Source organism: Chiloscyllium punctatum, chromosome 36 (assembly GCF_047496795.1).
Source record: "Chiloscyllium punctatum isolate Juve2018m chromosome 36, sChiPun1.3, whole genome shotgun sequence".
Taxonomy (NCBI): Eukaryota; Metazoa; Chordata; class Chondrichthyes; order Orectolobiformes; family Hemiscylliidae; genus Chiloscyllium; species Chiloscyllium punctatum.
Genome location: NC_092774.1, coordinates 5064119 through 5080166, shown reverse-complemented (window position 1 = coordinate 5080166; position 16048 = coordinate 5064119).

The following is a 16048-nucleotide window of genomic DNA, read 5'->3' as shown; positions in this document are numbered from 1 at the left end:
AGGAGAATCGACGTTACCCGCATAAGATAATTCATTACGGTCTTATGCCTGAAACGTCGATTCTTCTGATCCACAGATGCTGACGAAACTGTTGTGCTTTTCTGACACTATACTCCTGACTCTGGCACTAATGCTGGGAAAGACCAAAAGAGGGAGATTGGTACAAAGTGCTGTGTGGGAGTAATGTTGATAAAAATTTTACCATTAAATTGAACCTTCACACATTCACACACACACTATCACAGAGGCACACAGAGATGCATGAACGCACAGACATAGACAGAGCCGCAGAATCACACAGAGCCAAGCACGGTGTTATGTTGCAACCAAAAAACATATAAGTGATCACATCCACACTGAAAGAATGGATTTAGTATTCCCTCAACGCAACTAACTCAACAGAATCATGGACATCCATTCTAACACCTTGCTCTGTTACTGTCTTCTCGCTCACTATCCAGAATTCACACGAGTTGTGCATGACTATGATAGGGGATTAGCAGAGGTGCATTCACATATGGTTTTGTTCTGTCTGTCTGTGTGAATATTTGGAGTCTGCATTTTGTTTTTCTCTTCAACTCCGGGAAAAAGTAGGGTGACACTTTGACATCAGATTAATTTGGTTTGCACTGAGCGAGACTCGGAGCTCAGCTCGGCACATTGGATCAACAGGGAAAGTCATACCAATTCCAGAAGATAGAAATCTTTCTCTGGTCCAAGGACAGTCTTTTTTTCAGATGTGCAGCTGCTTCCTATCACCGTGCCAACGTTAAAAGCGCAGTAATACACAGCAACGTCAGTCAGGTGTAATCCGATAATCGTCAAACTGGTGAATTTGTTCGAAGTCTGCAGACAAGTGACATGCAGAAAAATTAGCTGAATGCTTATAACCGTTATCTGCTTTCTTCAGTTTTTACTCTGATTGTGTGTCTGGATATCTGCAAGACAGCTGTTCGTTGTAGTATCATAATAGCAGTTTAGAGTCACTGCCTGTCCTTCTGACCGAATATTTGGGGAGATTGACTGAGTGACAGAATCTTCATGACTCATGTCAGAAATGAGAAAAAAAAATCAATTCTCTTAAATATCAAACTGGCATCATAATATATGATTTGAGAAAGGAACGTAAAACGGTTTTGCTCCAAATGTACTTGTTCGAATTGCTCCCCATCCAGTGCAAACGCTGAGGAGCCACATGTCGCTCTTGCCTGTGTAGCAGGGTAGTCGGATATTTCAACTCGCACAGTCTATAAACTCGCCTTCAATCACATACTGACATGTCTCTGGAAATTCTCAGCCCAATGCATTAAGGGCAGGTGGAAGTGAGAAGACTCACAGAGAATTGACACATCCTGATCTGGGTCACGGGCACTGCACTCAAAATGTACCACTTAGAATTCTGATAGATTGAAATCTATCCATGATAAGCACTTCCCCAGATTCACATGAGCCTAACTGTCACTACTCATCTTTTTTCTGCTAATTTTCCTAAATAAGTCCATTTTGTGTTATTCACCAGTTCACGGTTGCCCCCAGTGCCACGCTATTCCTCAGATATTTAACCCACCCACAATCCCTACAAACTGTCACAAACCGTCCCTTCTCACAATACAATTTCACAGAGTGCACCTCATACAGAATTGCCACGACTCAGGTCTGAAAGGTAAAATAGATAGAAATTTTAAAACGTCTGACTGGTGTCAGTTTGGAAGATGATTAAATAAAGCTACTGGAGATGCTCTCCCTCTACATCTACCAGGATGAATTGGTCCCAACACAAACCTGATGCGGATCTTATTTATTTTCACGAACAACTGTGTAACAATGATGTGGGATATTTGAAGATACCCATTTTGAATCCCTGCCTCAATTTTGTCGTGATCCTGGATGTTTCAACCTCATCTAATGAATGAATGTTTTGTTGTCACATGCATTTCGCCCAATCCAGTGAAAAGTGTTTGTCTTGGTTCAGCAGTGCTTCTGTCAGATGGGAGGAGTTATGGACGATCTCAGACCACTAACTGTGCTACAATTACTGATCTTAAAGAGAAGGGTCAAGCATTCTGATGGATTGTATTCCACCCATGAGAAGCAATTCATCATATTCCTGGTGATCTGAAAATGTGTTGCTGGAAAGCGCAGCAGGTCAGGCAGCATCCAAGTAGCAGGAGAATTGACGTTTCGGGCATCAGCCCTTCTTCAGGAATGAGGAAAGTGTGTCCAGCAGGTTAAGATAAAAGGTAGGGAGGAGGGACTTGGGGGAAGGGCGTTGGGAATGCGATAGGTGGAGGGAGGTCAAGGTGAGGGTGATAGGCCGGAGTGGGGTGGGGGCGGAGAGGTCAGGAAGAAAATTGCAGGTTAGGAAGGTGGTGCTGAGTTCGAGGGATTTGACTGGGACAAGGTGGGGGAGGAGAAATGAGAAAACTGGAGAAATCTTAGTTCATTCCTTGTGGTTATCGGGTACCCCGACGGAAGATGAGGCGCTCTTCCTCCAAACGTTGTGTTGGCATGGTCTGGTAGTGGAGGAGTTCAAGCCTATCACCCATACCTTGCCCTCCCTCCACCTATCGCATTCCCAACGCCCCTTCCCCCAAGTCCCTCCTCCCAAACTTTATTTTAGCCTGCTGGACACACTTTCGTCATTCCTGAAGAAGGGCTGATGCCCGAAACAAAACGTTAATGGATGGTGCCAAATTACACAGGCACGTCACTTCCTGCGTTTCCGCACGACGCATAATCCTTGTGGCACATCAAACGCAAACTCAAACCTATCCAGCAGGATCTCGGATATTAATTCAGAAGTTGATGACTATTGCTTTGGGAGACAAGTTATCTGTAAGAATGACACAGAATGAATTGATTGAAAGTCCTCACAGTCTGATTTTCCATGTTTTTCCTATTTTAAACTTGATACAATACTACCTTCAGCTGGCAGATCAGCGCTCCTGCAGAAGTGGAACGTCAAACTTGTCAAAGATTCAGTTAGAGGGAGACCAGCAACACAGAACAGCCTTCAAATTTGATAGCAGCAATGACTCACACACAGTAACAGAATCTTTGCTGGTCTCAACCCGCATGTCGAGCTGATAGCCATAAATTCACAGGTGATAACTTAACGTTTATTTTGTCCTTGTCTCTCATTCCTTCAATGCTGAACAGCCCTTTCCTTATCTCCTATGTAATTTTTTTTTACTGAAGTAATGAACCACAGTTTGTTAAAGTTTGATGATACTCGAAATAAGTTCATGATTGAACGATACTTGCCTTACACTGGATAAAGTGTCCAATGTGATGCGTTTGATCATCAAAACACGCAAACATTTGGATTCTCCTCAACGTCAGTTGCATTTCAGACTGTCCTCCCTCTTCCTGGAAAATATTCTTTAATGATTGATTTGGTGGTGACAATTAACACACCAAAACACTCTTCATGACGCCTGACAACCGTTTAGGTAATTTCCCAACACATCACCACTGATATAATAGAAGATTCGATCCTGGTATTTCAGGGCTTGATGGCTGCTGAGAAATGAGTGTGAACTAATATGCTTTGAGAATAACTCTTTGGTATCTAGTCGTGACGGTAATTTCCCATCTTTTGAGTTGAGTTGCCCAAGTTCAGGTTCCACCTGCTTCAGAGTCTGCAATGAAAACTCGGCAAGGTAGTGCAGACAAGTTGTTCTTCCTGTGCAAGAGCCGAGGACCGACAGCAGAATCTTGGGGTCATGGTTCATACGTTCAAAACTGAGGTTAACAGAAATTTCGTCTCTCGAAGGGAAATAAGTCAAAGAAAAAAATTACCACAGAGGTTGGGCTGCGATGTAAGTTTAACGTCGAGACAGAGGACTGTATTCATAGTAGAGTAACTAAGCGTTCTATGGAGAATACAGGGCAGTGACTTTTATATTTACCAGACTTCATGCTTCTTTGTAATGAGTGATCATCAATTACTTCTATGTCTTACGCTGTTAAGGCTTTATGATGGAGGTAGAGAGAACAGGAGATGCTGAAGCTTCAGAGCAGACGAAGAGTTGGATAAGAAAAAGCACAGAAGATCGAGCAGCACTGCAGGAGAAGGGGTGCCGACATTTCAGGTCAGAACCTTCCATCAGAGCTGGGGAAGGGAAATGGGGATATGAAATAAAGGTCGGGAATGGGTAGGACTGGGGGAGGTAGATGGGATGCAGGTGGGGTTTGCATCTGATTGTTGAGTGTGACATGTGGAACCGATAGATGGGAAGGAATATGAGGATGGCGGGTCAGGATAAAGGGGCAGAGTACAGTGGGAGGAGTGCGCTTAGGATGAGGTAAGGGGGTGGGAGATTCAGAAGCTGCAAAATTCTGTGCAATGAAATGATGAGTAGGTGTTTGGTGTGTATGTTCATGCAGTGACGTGTTAGTAACTGCGACAGTATAGGGAATAAGGGAAAATAGCTTGTATTGCACATCGAAATGGGGAGGTTTGACGTGGTGGGCATCACGGACACACATCTGACAGGAGATCAGAATTGGGAGATGAATATTGAGTGATGTACATCCAAACGAAAAGATAGGCCAGTGGGCAAAGGGGGTGGGTTTGCCTTATGAGTAAAAAACTAAATAAAATCAATTGTAAGAAATGAAGTAGGTTCAGATAGTTTAGAATCTGTGTGGGTAGAATTGAGGAACACCATAGGTAAAATAAAACAGAATTGAAGTTGTGTACAGTAATCCAAGCTGTTGTCAGGAACAGGGATGCTAAATGCAACAGGTGATAGGAAATGATTCGGAAAGGCAAAGTTCCAGTGATCATGACCGATTTCAATATGCAGGTGGACTGGGAAAATCACAGCCGTGGTGGAGTGCAAGGAAATGAATTTGTGGAATGGCTACGAGATGGATTTTTGGAACAGCTTGCGTGGTAACTGATTAGCAACACACATTACTGGAGTTAATGTTGCACAATGAGGCAGACCTGATAAAGAATCGTAAGGTGAAGGAAATCTTATGAGGCAGTAATCATAATGTGTTGAATTTACTCTATAATTTGAGAGGGGGAAGATAAAATCAGAGGTAACTGTATGACAGTGGAATAGAGGCAACTGCAGCGGCATGAGGAAGGACCTGGGTAAGATTGACTGTGAGAGAAACATGGAAGAAAGACAGGGGAACAGCAACGGCAGGAGTTTCTGAAAGTTATTCAGGAGACACATTTGAGGTTCATCCCGAGGATAAAGAAACCTGGATTACAGAGGAGGAGGTAACCATGGCTGACTTGGGAAGTTAGGGGTATCATAAAAGCCATAGAGGAAGCGTACCATGTGGCGAAAGGCAGTGGGAATCCAAAGGTTTCTGAAGCCGACAAAGGCCAAACAGAGAAGAAAAAAAAAGAAATAAGGAGGGAGCAGGTTAAATGTGTCGGTAAGCTAGCAAGTAATACGTCGAAAGACGGCAAGTGTCTTTTTAAAAACATCGAAGGCAAAGTTGGACACTGGGTTGTTGGAAAATGACGAAAGAAAGATAGTAATTAGGAACAGGGAACTGGCTGAGGAACCGAATAATTATTTTGCGTCATTCAAACCTAGAAGACTCAAGAAATATCCTTAACAGTCAAGAGAGAGGGGGCAGAATTGAGAATGTTGGCCAGCACCAAGGAGAAAGTGCTAGAAACACTGAATGGCCGAAGGTCGATAAATCACCTGGACAAGATCGACTGAATCCCAAAGTTTTAAGGGAGCTGACTGAAGCGATAGCAGAGGCGTTACTGGTGATCTGGCAGTAATCACTGTAATTGTGAAGGATCCCATTAACTGGCTATCTGGAAGAAACCAGGGAGTGGTGATAAAAGTGTCCTTCTCAGGCTGACATGTTGTATTCTGCAAGGCCCAATATTGAGAATGCAAATTTTCTCTTTTTGCATTAACAATCCAGATGAAGCAACTGAGAGCATTCTGGCTACGTTGTTAGGTGATATAAAGATAGGTCGTGGGACCGGTGGCACTGAGGAATTGGGGAGGCTACAGAAGCAGATGGACAGGTGAGGAGAGTGAGCAAAGAAGTGACATTTAGAGTACAACGTGGGGAAGTGTGATATCATGCACCTTTTAGGAAGAAACATGGACTGTTTTCTAAATGGGGAGAAAATTCAGAGATCTGAAGTGCAAACAGATTTGGGAGTTTTAGTCCAGGATGCTCTCAAGGAAAACTTGTCGGATGAGCCAGCAGTTAGGAAGGCAAATGTCATGATGGCATTTATATCGAGAGAACTTGAATATAACAGCAGGGATGTTATTCTGAGACTCCTTAAGGCTCTGGTCAGACCACATTTGTAATTTGTATTTAGGTTTGGGCCCCATATCACAGGAAGGGTGTACTGGTCTTGGAGCGTTTTCAGAGGATGTTCATGAGAATGGGTTCATAAATGAAAGCGTAACACATGAGAAGCGTTTGAACATTGTTGGTTTGAACTGGATGGAGTTTAGAAGAATAAGGGTGGAATTAGTTGAAACGCACACAGCATACTGATTGGCCTGGACAGAGTAAATATTGGGAAGATGATTCAATTGATAGGATTGGCTCCGCACCGAGGGCATAGCCTTAGATTAAAGGGAAGGCCTTACTAAACGGATTTAGAGAGAAACTACTTCGGCCAGTGGTGCAATTATGGAATTCATTGTCAAAGAAGACTGTGGAGGCCAGGTCATTGAGTATATTAAAGACTGAGATAAATAGATTTTGTGTGTCAAGGAGATCAAGGGTTATGGGGGAAAAGCGTTAGAATGGGTTTGAGAAACGTATCAGCCATGATAGAACTGTGACCAGACTCGATAGGCTTAATGGCCTAATTTCTGCTCCTATGTCTCATGGTCGTATGGTTTTTTGGTTTCAATTCTTTCTTGTTCTTGCTGTTTGTTCATTCATGGTTGACTCTTCTACACTCTCGAGGACATAGGCAGAGCCTGTTAGTTTTGATACCACCCGTATCAGTCTTGAATGCACTTACAGAATCACCTCCGTGCAAATAATTCCACAGTTTCATTTTCCTCTGGATGCCTGCTCATCTTTCTTCAATGTGTGCCTTCATATTCTGAGGTTATGCATTCCATTCCAATGTACTCTCAAACTTTGAAACGACATTTCCAGATTTCATCAGGTTTTAGTCAAGTTTTGATTAAACATTTCTACAGCTGTGGTACTTGAAGTTAGACCTCTTGACTCAAGTTCGGGATGTTACCACAACATCACACGATGCCTCCAAGCAGTTTACTCCAGGTCTGAAGAATTAGTCGCATGCTGAGAAACAAAAAGCATATTTGATTACTCTCTCTTGTGTACTGCCCTCCAGGCATCAAATAACATTGTGTAATGCTTGTTACATTCCTGATGTTCTAATGGTAATGGTTCCAGACTTTAGAGTCCATAGGGAAACGGTTGCTTGGCATGCTGGTCATCACAAACAAATCAAAAAAGTAATCACGTTTTCCAACATTAAGGAGGCAGCTGATGAAGCATTGAAATTAATTGAAATTTGATTCTGCATTTTAAGGATCAGATTGATTTCATTCTGAGATCTGTCCATTCTGTATGAGCCACAAAGTACGTTTACACAGTCGCATATCGTCTTGACAAAATGTGGGCTTTCATTTTGCTAAACTGACACAGGGTAGATGAAAGGTATTATCGGAATTACAGGCATCTCAGCAAAGTGTAGCGAAGAATAAAATAGACCTTAAAATATAAACAGAAAATTTATGAATTGCAGCTGGTTATGCAGGTTGAGAGATGAAAAGAATGTGCACTGCCCCCACGTGTGAGTTGATGCTGTTTTCAGCCGTTGTTACTTTCCCTCTAACTGAATCCACGTTAAATTTCAAAATTCGCTTGGCATCCACCAGCAGAAGGTAGAATTGTATCAGACTGAACAGAAGGGAGTGAAAAGGCTATTCGAGAAATTTCTTGAAAATTTCAGTAGGCCTGCCAACACCCGTGCAGTGTAATCACATTTAACTTTTCGGGTCACGTGACACTTCCTCAGAGCTGGGCTCTGTACACAGACATTTTCTCAAAATGATGTTGAGAATCTGAGACTGACATATAGCACAGTAATGTTAACGCTCTGTCTTTTTTTTTAAAAGCAACCAGATAGACAAAAATAGGGTGTTCAAAGAACAGACTTTAAGAAAAGATTAAGAATAAACATGGTGTACATATATGTATCAGGGTACGTCCTTTGCAATGAATGGTCAGCTTCCCAATTGGGAAATGCAATGTGTTTTCAGCGAGCAGGATGCTTGCATCCTGATCTCCTCTCACCTGTAATGCGATGGGGTTTGTTTCCATGCGACAAATATCTTGCCCAAACAGCTGACCCCACAGTCACTTTTTGCAGTGATGGCCGTGGAAGGATTCTCAGTGGCAATGATCTGCATATCTTGCACCTTACTCAACTTGTGAAGTGGCGTGTTGTTAGCAGCAACTTCTGGTCAACGCTTCTTGCAGCATAGCCTGAGCAGCGAGGTTTCAGGCCACTCTGCGTCAGGAAATGCAGCACTTTGAAATGCAGCACCTACCCCTCAGAGACAATGGGAGGGAGGATCCCACCATCACCTTCTGTGCAGTCATCCACAGCATGAAACAAACCAATCAGCAGACAGAACAGAAACCACATACAGGCAGAAGTTTTACCAACAGTCTCACCACATTAGAAAAACAACCTTACAGAAGACCAGCGGTAACTGAATGAAAATAAATGTTCAGGAGCTCCTGTTTTCAATTTGAAAGTATTATATGAATCATAATCAGTCAGAATTTAGAGTACATTCATTTTCCAACCAACCGATTCAGAGGTGTTGTGCACACCTTTAGATGAGCTGAAGCAATAAACAGGGGTAGGGACACTGTCACTGCACATCAGTAACCCCTCAGAATTTCAAGTGCAACTGACCTGCGTTGATTTCATTCAGTATAATAAAGAATATCAACATTAAAATGTTAATTGAGCCTCCATCATCACGTCCTTTGAGAGTGGATTTTCTCTTCCTGGAAGAGGCAGATCAGAGCAGGAAGTGCAGCTGTTATGCCTTCACCGTTACATTAACGAACATGCAAGTTCCCAGGACCTCTCACTCACCATATTTAATGTTCCGGGGTAACAATTTTGGAGTCAGTAAAGAGAGTATCCACTGTGAAAATGCAGCTGCAAAGAGACTTAATAAATTGAGAATACCGACACCATCATGTACTTCTTCACCTTTCCATTATGTACTTCTCCAATCATAATGTGGCTGGGTTCACTGGGGTGAATCCTTCTCACCTCCTAACAGATCACATGAGGATGTTGATTTGTGCGGGAGCGCTCAAACCTGAATATTTGCTGTGTCTATGTGAGCGCTAGGAGTCTTTATTTAATATTCCCTGCGGATCTGGGAAACAACTGGGTGACAGTTTAATCCGAGGTTAATTTGGTTTCCTCTTGTTGCGAGTTTGAATATGTAACAGTACGTTGTGTCAGCCCACCATGTACACTAACTCAAATACAAAGCACATCTATGATTCAAGGAAGATTTTGTACAGGGGTGAGACTGCTTATCGTCACTGTGCTTTCCCAGAAAGCGCAGTAATACATCGCAACGTCAGACAGCTGTAGCCTGGCGATAGTCAAACTGGTGAATTTCTTCGACTTCTGAAGTTCCATAGAGAAACGATCTTGCACAAAATTTGCTTTATATTCACGACCAGCAGAACCTTTCCGAAAAATAAATTCGGGCTGTGAACCTTGGTGCTGTCGGTACCAGAGCAATGCATAGCCACTCAATGTAGTATCATAGGTACAGGTTAGTGTCACCGCATCTCCTTCTGTCCGAACGTCTGAGGGGAGTGATTGAGTGACAGAATCTCCGTGACTCAGGTCTGAAAGGGAAAACAGATATCAAATGTAAACTGTCACGCTGCGCTCAGATAAAACTATGATTTAGTTAATAAATGTGAAATGCATTTCCTCCATGTTTACCTGTTAGAATTGCGCCCCAAACAAACCCCATCGTCAATAGACGCATTGTCACTATCCTCTGTGCAGCTGGAACTCGGATGTTTAAAGGCACTTATTCTATTAAATCTGCTCCCATGTGAAATGCTGACGTGTTTCTGAATGTTCACACCTCACTGGCTGATGTGAATGGTGATGCTGTGTGGGTGGGAGGAAGGGAGCTGACTCTGAGTGAGTTGACACATCCTGAGATAGGTGACAGTTATGGCACCGGAGGTCCTGAAAGATTATGGTCTATCTTCGATAAGCTCTTCCCCAGAATCAGGGAATCGTTAACTCTCACAATTACTTTTCACTGCCCCATAACCTCAAATGACGCAAACTTTTATCCTTAACATTTTTTGCGGGGTAGGGGGTGGGCAAAAATACCCACGCCACACCTAGATTTCCACCGTATATGTTCTGTCTCCCCTTAACTTACAAATCTTCAAGTGCCCTGCTTCTATTTCACTGAAGTCAATCTCAGCCTTACCCAACGGCATCTTTATTATCACTTTAGTTGAATTTCCCTTTATTCGGCTCCTCTTGCTGCTTCTGTGCCCTCAGCTTCATCATTATCATTTTCTCCCTCTGTTAGTTCCTTTCATCACTCGTCACTCAGCTCAGTTTCTCATTCCTTTACCCCCTCTGCAGCTGTTTTCGGACTCACTGAAAGCAGAGATCTCATACAGTAGGACCTGTTGTATATCTGAATACTTTTACAGTCGCTGTCTTTTGTTCATGCAATGTGTGGCTGTGTGCATCTGTGTGTGTGTGTGTGTCTGTGTCTGTGTGTGTCTGTGTGTGTGTCTGTGTGTGAGCTAGACAAAAAGAGACAGTGTGAGGGGCTGTACAATTGTTCGCCTAACTTTCTGGGAATCGGAGATCCTTGCCAAGCCTTTGTTCGTGTCAAAGCCTACCTGCGTTGCACATCAAGTTGCCTTGAAATGATGCCACGTCACTCTCTGCTGGCGGCTAGGAGTTACTACAACTGTGACCAGAGGAAGAGCAGGAACAGACATCAGCATCGAATCTGAAAGAAGTGTCATAAAGCAGACATAGATAAACAGGGTCAGTGTGGTTGTGAGAGAAATGGGAACTGTTAAAATTACAGAATGGCCAATGTAGAGATCACAAAGATGATCATACTGGAAAACAACAGACGTGCTTAAGATGTGGATGACAGGCTCTCTTAATCAAGTCCTCTTTAGACATTATCTACCTCAATTCAATCACGTGTCAATCTTGCAACCTCCAGAGCATATACCACAAGGCTGTACACTCCTCCTATATCTATCTCAGTCTTGTGCATATTTAGTCCCAAAACTCTGCCATAAATAGTTTTACAGATTCTTCTCTGTTTGAGAGAAGAAATATCTCCTCATTTCCATCTTCAATGTGTGACCTCTCATTCTGAGAGTGTGCCATTGCTCCCAGACTCTCCATCAGTGCAACAACCATTCTGTATCCATTCTGTCAATTTTTCATTCCACACATCGAGAGCATGCAAGAGTCGAATGTGAGCTTGCTGACACAAATAGGGACACGACCACAATGTCACAAGATCTCTCCATGCTGCTTGCATAGAAACAGATGAATCATGCTGACATTGATAATCAGAAAGCATAGAACATAAAACATCGAGCAATACAGTGCAGAACATCCCCGTTGGCCTGCGATGTTGCAGTAACTTGTGAAAGCCCATTCCCCAACACTTTCCCATCATCATCTATGTGCTAATCCAAGGATTGCTTAAATGCCCTAATGTGACTAGATAACTTCATTGGAAGGCAGAGCATTCCATGCCCTTACCACACTTTGCCTCTGGCATTTATCGTAAATATATCACCCCTCAACTTGTAGCTATGCCTCCACATACAATCTGATGTCACCATCCTAGGAAAAAGACGTTCATGGTCGACCCTATCGAACCTCTGATCACCTTGTACATCTCTATTGAATCCCCTCTTAGCCTTCTTCTCTGCAATGAGATCAGACACAGATCTCTCAGACTTTCCTCATAAGACCTTCTCTCCAGACCAAGCAAAGTCCTGGTAAATCTGCTCTGCACCTTTTCCAATGCTTCCACATCCTTCCTGTAATGGAGCGACCAGAACTTTTCACAATATTCCAAGTGCAGCTGCACTAGCATTTTGTATAGTCGCAGCATGACATTACCGGTTCCAGAACTCAATTCTCTACCAATAAAACCAAACGCGTTGTATGCCTTCTTGACAGCACTATCAACCTGGGTGGCAGCATTCCGGGATCTATGTACATGGATTCCAAGTTCCCTCTGCACATAAACACTACCAGAAGACTTGCCATTGGCCCAGTGTTGTGCCTTCCAGTTATTCGTCCCGAAATGAATCACCTCACATTTGTCTGCACTGAATTCCACTTGCCACCTCTCAGGACAATTCAGCCATTTATCCAAGTCCCCTTGCAACCTCCAACACTGTCCACTTTTCCATGACTTTAGTGACATCTACAAACTTACTTACCAATACACCTATACCTGTGTCCAACTCATTTATAAAAGTGGCAAACAGCAATGGTCCCAAAACAGATCCTTGTGGCACACCACTCGTAACCAGTCACAAGACTGAAAACTTTCCATCAACCACCACTCGCTACCTTCTTACAGAAAGCAAGTTTCTAATCCATACTGCTGAATCAAAATTAACTCGATGCTTCTGCATTTTGCACAACAGCCTAACATGTGGAACCTTATCAAAAGGCTTCACTGAAGTCCACGTATACCACGTCAAATGCGCTACCCTCATCCACATGGTTCCTCACCTTCTCAGAAAACTCAATGAGATTTACAAGACATGACTGCCCTTGACGAAACCATGTTAACTATCTGCAATCAAATTGTTGCTTGCAAGATGATTATAAATTTTATCTCTTATCATCCTTTCCAAAACTTTTCCTGCAACAGACGTAAGTCTCACTGGTCTATAATTAACTGGATAATTTCTACTTCCCGTCTTAAAAAGGGCAGGACATTTGCAATCCTCCAGTCTTCTGGTACTAAACCTCAAGACAATGACGACTCAATGATCAAGACCAAGACTCCAACATCAACTCCCCAGCTTCCCAGAGAATCCTTGGATAAACTCATCCGGCCCAGAAGACTTGTCTAACTGTACCCATTCTGGAATTGATAACTTCCTAATCTCGATCCTTTTTGGTCTAATATCCAGTATCTCATTCTTCTCCTCTAAAACACTTTCCTTTTCCTGAGTGAAAACAATTGAGAAATATTCGTTTAGCACCTCTCCCGATCTTTGCATGGATCACACACAGCTAACCACTTCTATCTTTGTCTGGCCCTATTCCTACTGTAGTCATCCATTTATTCCTCACTTACCTATAGAAACCTTTGGGATTCTCCTTTATTCTACCTGCTAAAGACTGCACATACTCTCTCCTCGCTCTCTTAACTCTCTCTTTAAATCATTCCTTGCTACTCTGTAGCTCTCCATCGCCTCATCTGAACCATCTCGTCTCAACGTGACATTTGCCTCTTTCTTCAGCTGAAGAAGAGATGAAATTTCTTTAGTAACACACGGTTACCTTACATTATGACTTGCTTCCAGCCTGACAGGGACATACCTATCAAGAACACACAATATATATTCCTTAAACCAGCTCCACATTTCGATTGCCTCCATCCCGTGCATTTTGCTACCCCAATCCATGTATCCTAAGTCTTGCCTAATCGCATTCTAATTGCCCTTCCCCCATCTATAACTCTTGCCCTTTGGCATGTACTTAGCCCTTTACATTTCCAAACTAAACGTAACTGAATTATGGTCACTCACTCCAAAGTGCTCATCAACCACTAAATCAAACTGCTGACCTGGCTCATGATCAAACACCAGATCCAATATGCCCTTCTGTTTTATCGGACCTTCCACATACTTGACAGGAAATCTTCCTGTACACATTCGACAAAAATTGATCCATCCAACGCAATCGATAGACGGCATTTCCAGTCAATGTTAGGGAAGTTAAACTCCGCTATAACGACTATCCTGTTCCGTTCATTCCTAAACACAAACCTTTAACTGATCCTCTCCTCCATATCCATGGAACTCTGCCGGCATCTCCAAAAAAATTCAGGCTGTGTGACCTCTCCTCGCCTGTTCTAGCATCAGCCCATACCACCTCAGTACACAAGACCTCGTCAAAAGTTTTTTCAGCCACTGTTGTACTGCCTTTGAAGACCAAGGCCACGCTTCCCCATCTTCTACCACCTTTCCTGTTCTAAATGAAAGATCTAAATCCTAGATCCTAAATGCAACATCCATTCCAGGACCTGGCCGATCCATGTCTCAGAAATAGCCACAACATCGAAGTCCCTGGTCCCTATCCATGCTGCAAGCACGCCTTACTTTGGACATTTCTGGCATTGAAGTAGACACACTTCAAACAAATTTGCTGACTGCTAGCACATTCGTGTGACCATGAAATACTGTCCATCCCCTCCCGACTCTCATACTCATCTGCACGGGAAATACATCCATTCCTCTGCTGAGCTAGCTCAAACCCACCCGAATGCCAACCACAAATTTCCCACCAATGTTATTGGTAACCCTCTCTTTCAAGTGAAGACCATCCTGTTTACAGATGTCTCACCTTCCCCAGCATGAGCTCCAAATATCCGGGTACCTGAAACTCTACCTCCTGCACCATCCTGTAGCCACGTGCTGAGCTGAGATCTCTCCCGATTCCTTACCTCGTTGTCACATTGCACCAGTAACAAATCAGAGATAAGAACTCTGTGCATTCTAGCTCTCAACTACCACTCTCGCTCCCTGAAATCCTGCCTTACATCCCTATCCCTCTTTCTAACTATGTCGTTTTACCTACGTGGACCACGACTTGGGGATGGTCACCCTCTCCCTTCAGGACCCGAAACACACGATCTGACACATCACAGACCCTGGCACCTGGGAGACAACACACCAACCCTGAGTCACATTCATTCCCAACAACACTCCTCTCTGAACCGCTAACGATTGAGTCCCCAATGTGTCTCCTCATTTCCCACCTTCCCTTCTGTGCAACAGGGACAGGTTATGTGCCAGAGACATGCACCCAACCCCATGCCCTTGGTAAGGTGTCTGTCGCCATCCCCCACACACACCCCCCCCCGCCCACCACGAAATATCCAAAACAATGTATTTGTTTTCCAGGAGAATGACTACACAGGATTCCAGCACTGATTTCTTTTTCCACCTTCCAACAGTTACCCAGCTTTCTCCATGCTTGGGAATGACTACTTCGAAGTTTCTCCGGCTCCTGCTTCAGTTCCCAACCGCGGTCTTGGAAGTGCGAGCGTTGTGTGCACTTCCTGCAGATGTACTTGGATGGGGCACTAATGCGGTCCCTCCCCTCGAACATCATGCAGGACGATCATTTCGAATCCAAAAGTGGAAATGAATGTCTCTTAATGGTCAATGAACAAGTGAAGAATCTGATCTAGGTTTCCAACATTGGGAGATAGCTAATGTACAACTTGTCATTCCAGGAGATCTAACTTTGACTCTGACTTAAGGATTAGCTTCATCACATTGCAAGATCTGTCTGATGTGCACAATGCATCCCTGATTCAAAAACTAACCTTCAACAAACGCACTCTCTAACCAACCTGTGGATCGCTACTCCGAGAAACTAACATGGGAGATATGGAAAGATCGGCTCAGAATGATAGGCGTGTGAAACAAGAGAAACAAAGAACAAAATAAACGTGAGAATGTCTGCAGTGAATTTATGAATCATTGCTGCTCATACGAGTTGAGATCAGCAAATGCTGTACATTGAAGCTGTATGTGCGTTGTTGATACTGTCCGTTTGAGTTATGCTGCATGTTGCTATCGCCTCTCTGATTGAATCACTGATTAATTTGACCTTCCTCTTGTGCAGAAACGGACATCTGCCTGCAGACAGTGGCATTATATCGAGTTGAGGAGGAGGGAGTGAAACAAGAAAAAGACTTTGAGTTTTTCTTCAATCTACACATTCACTGTTACC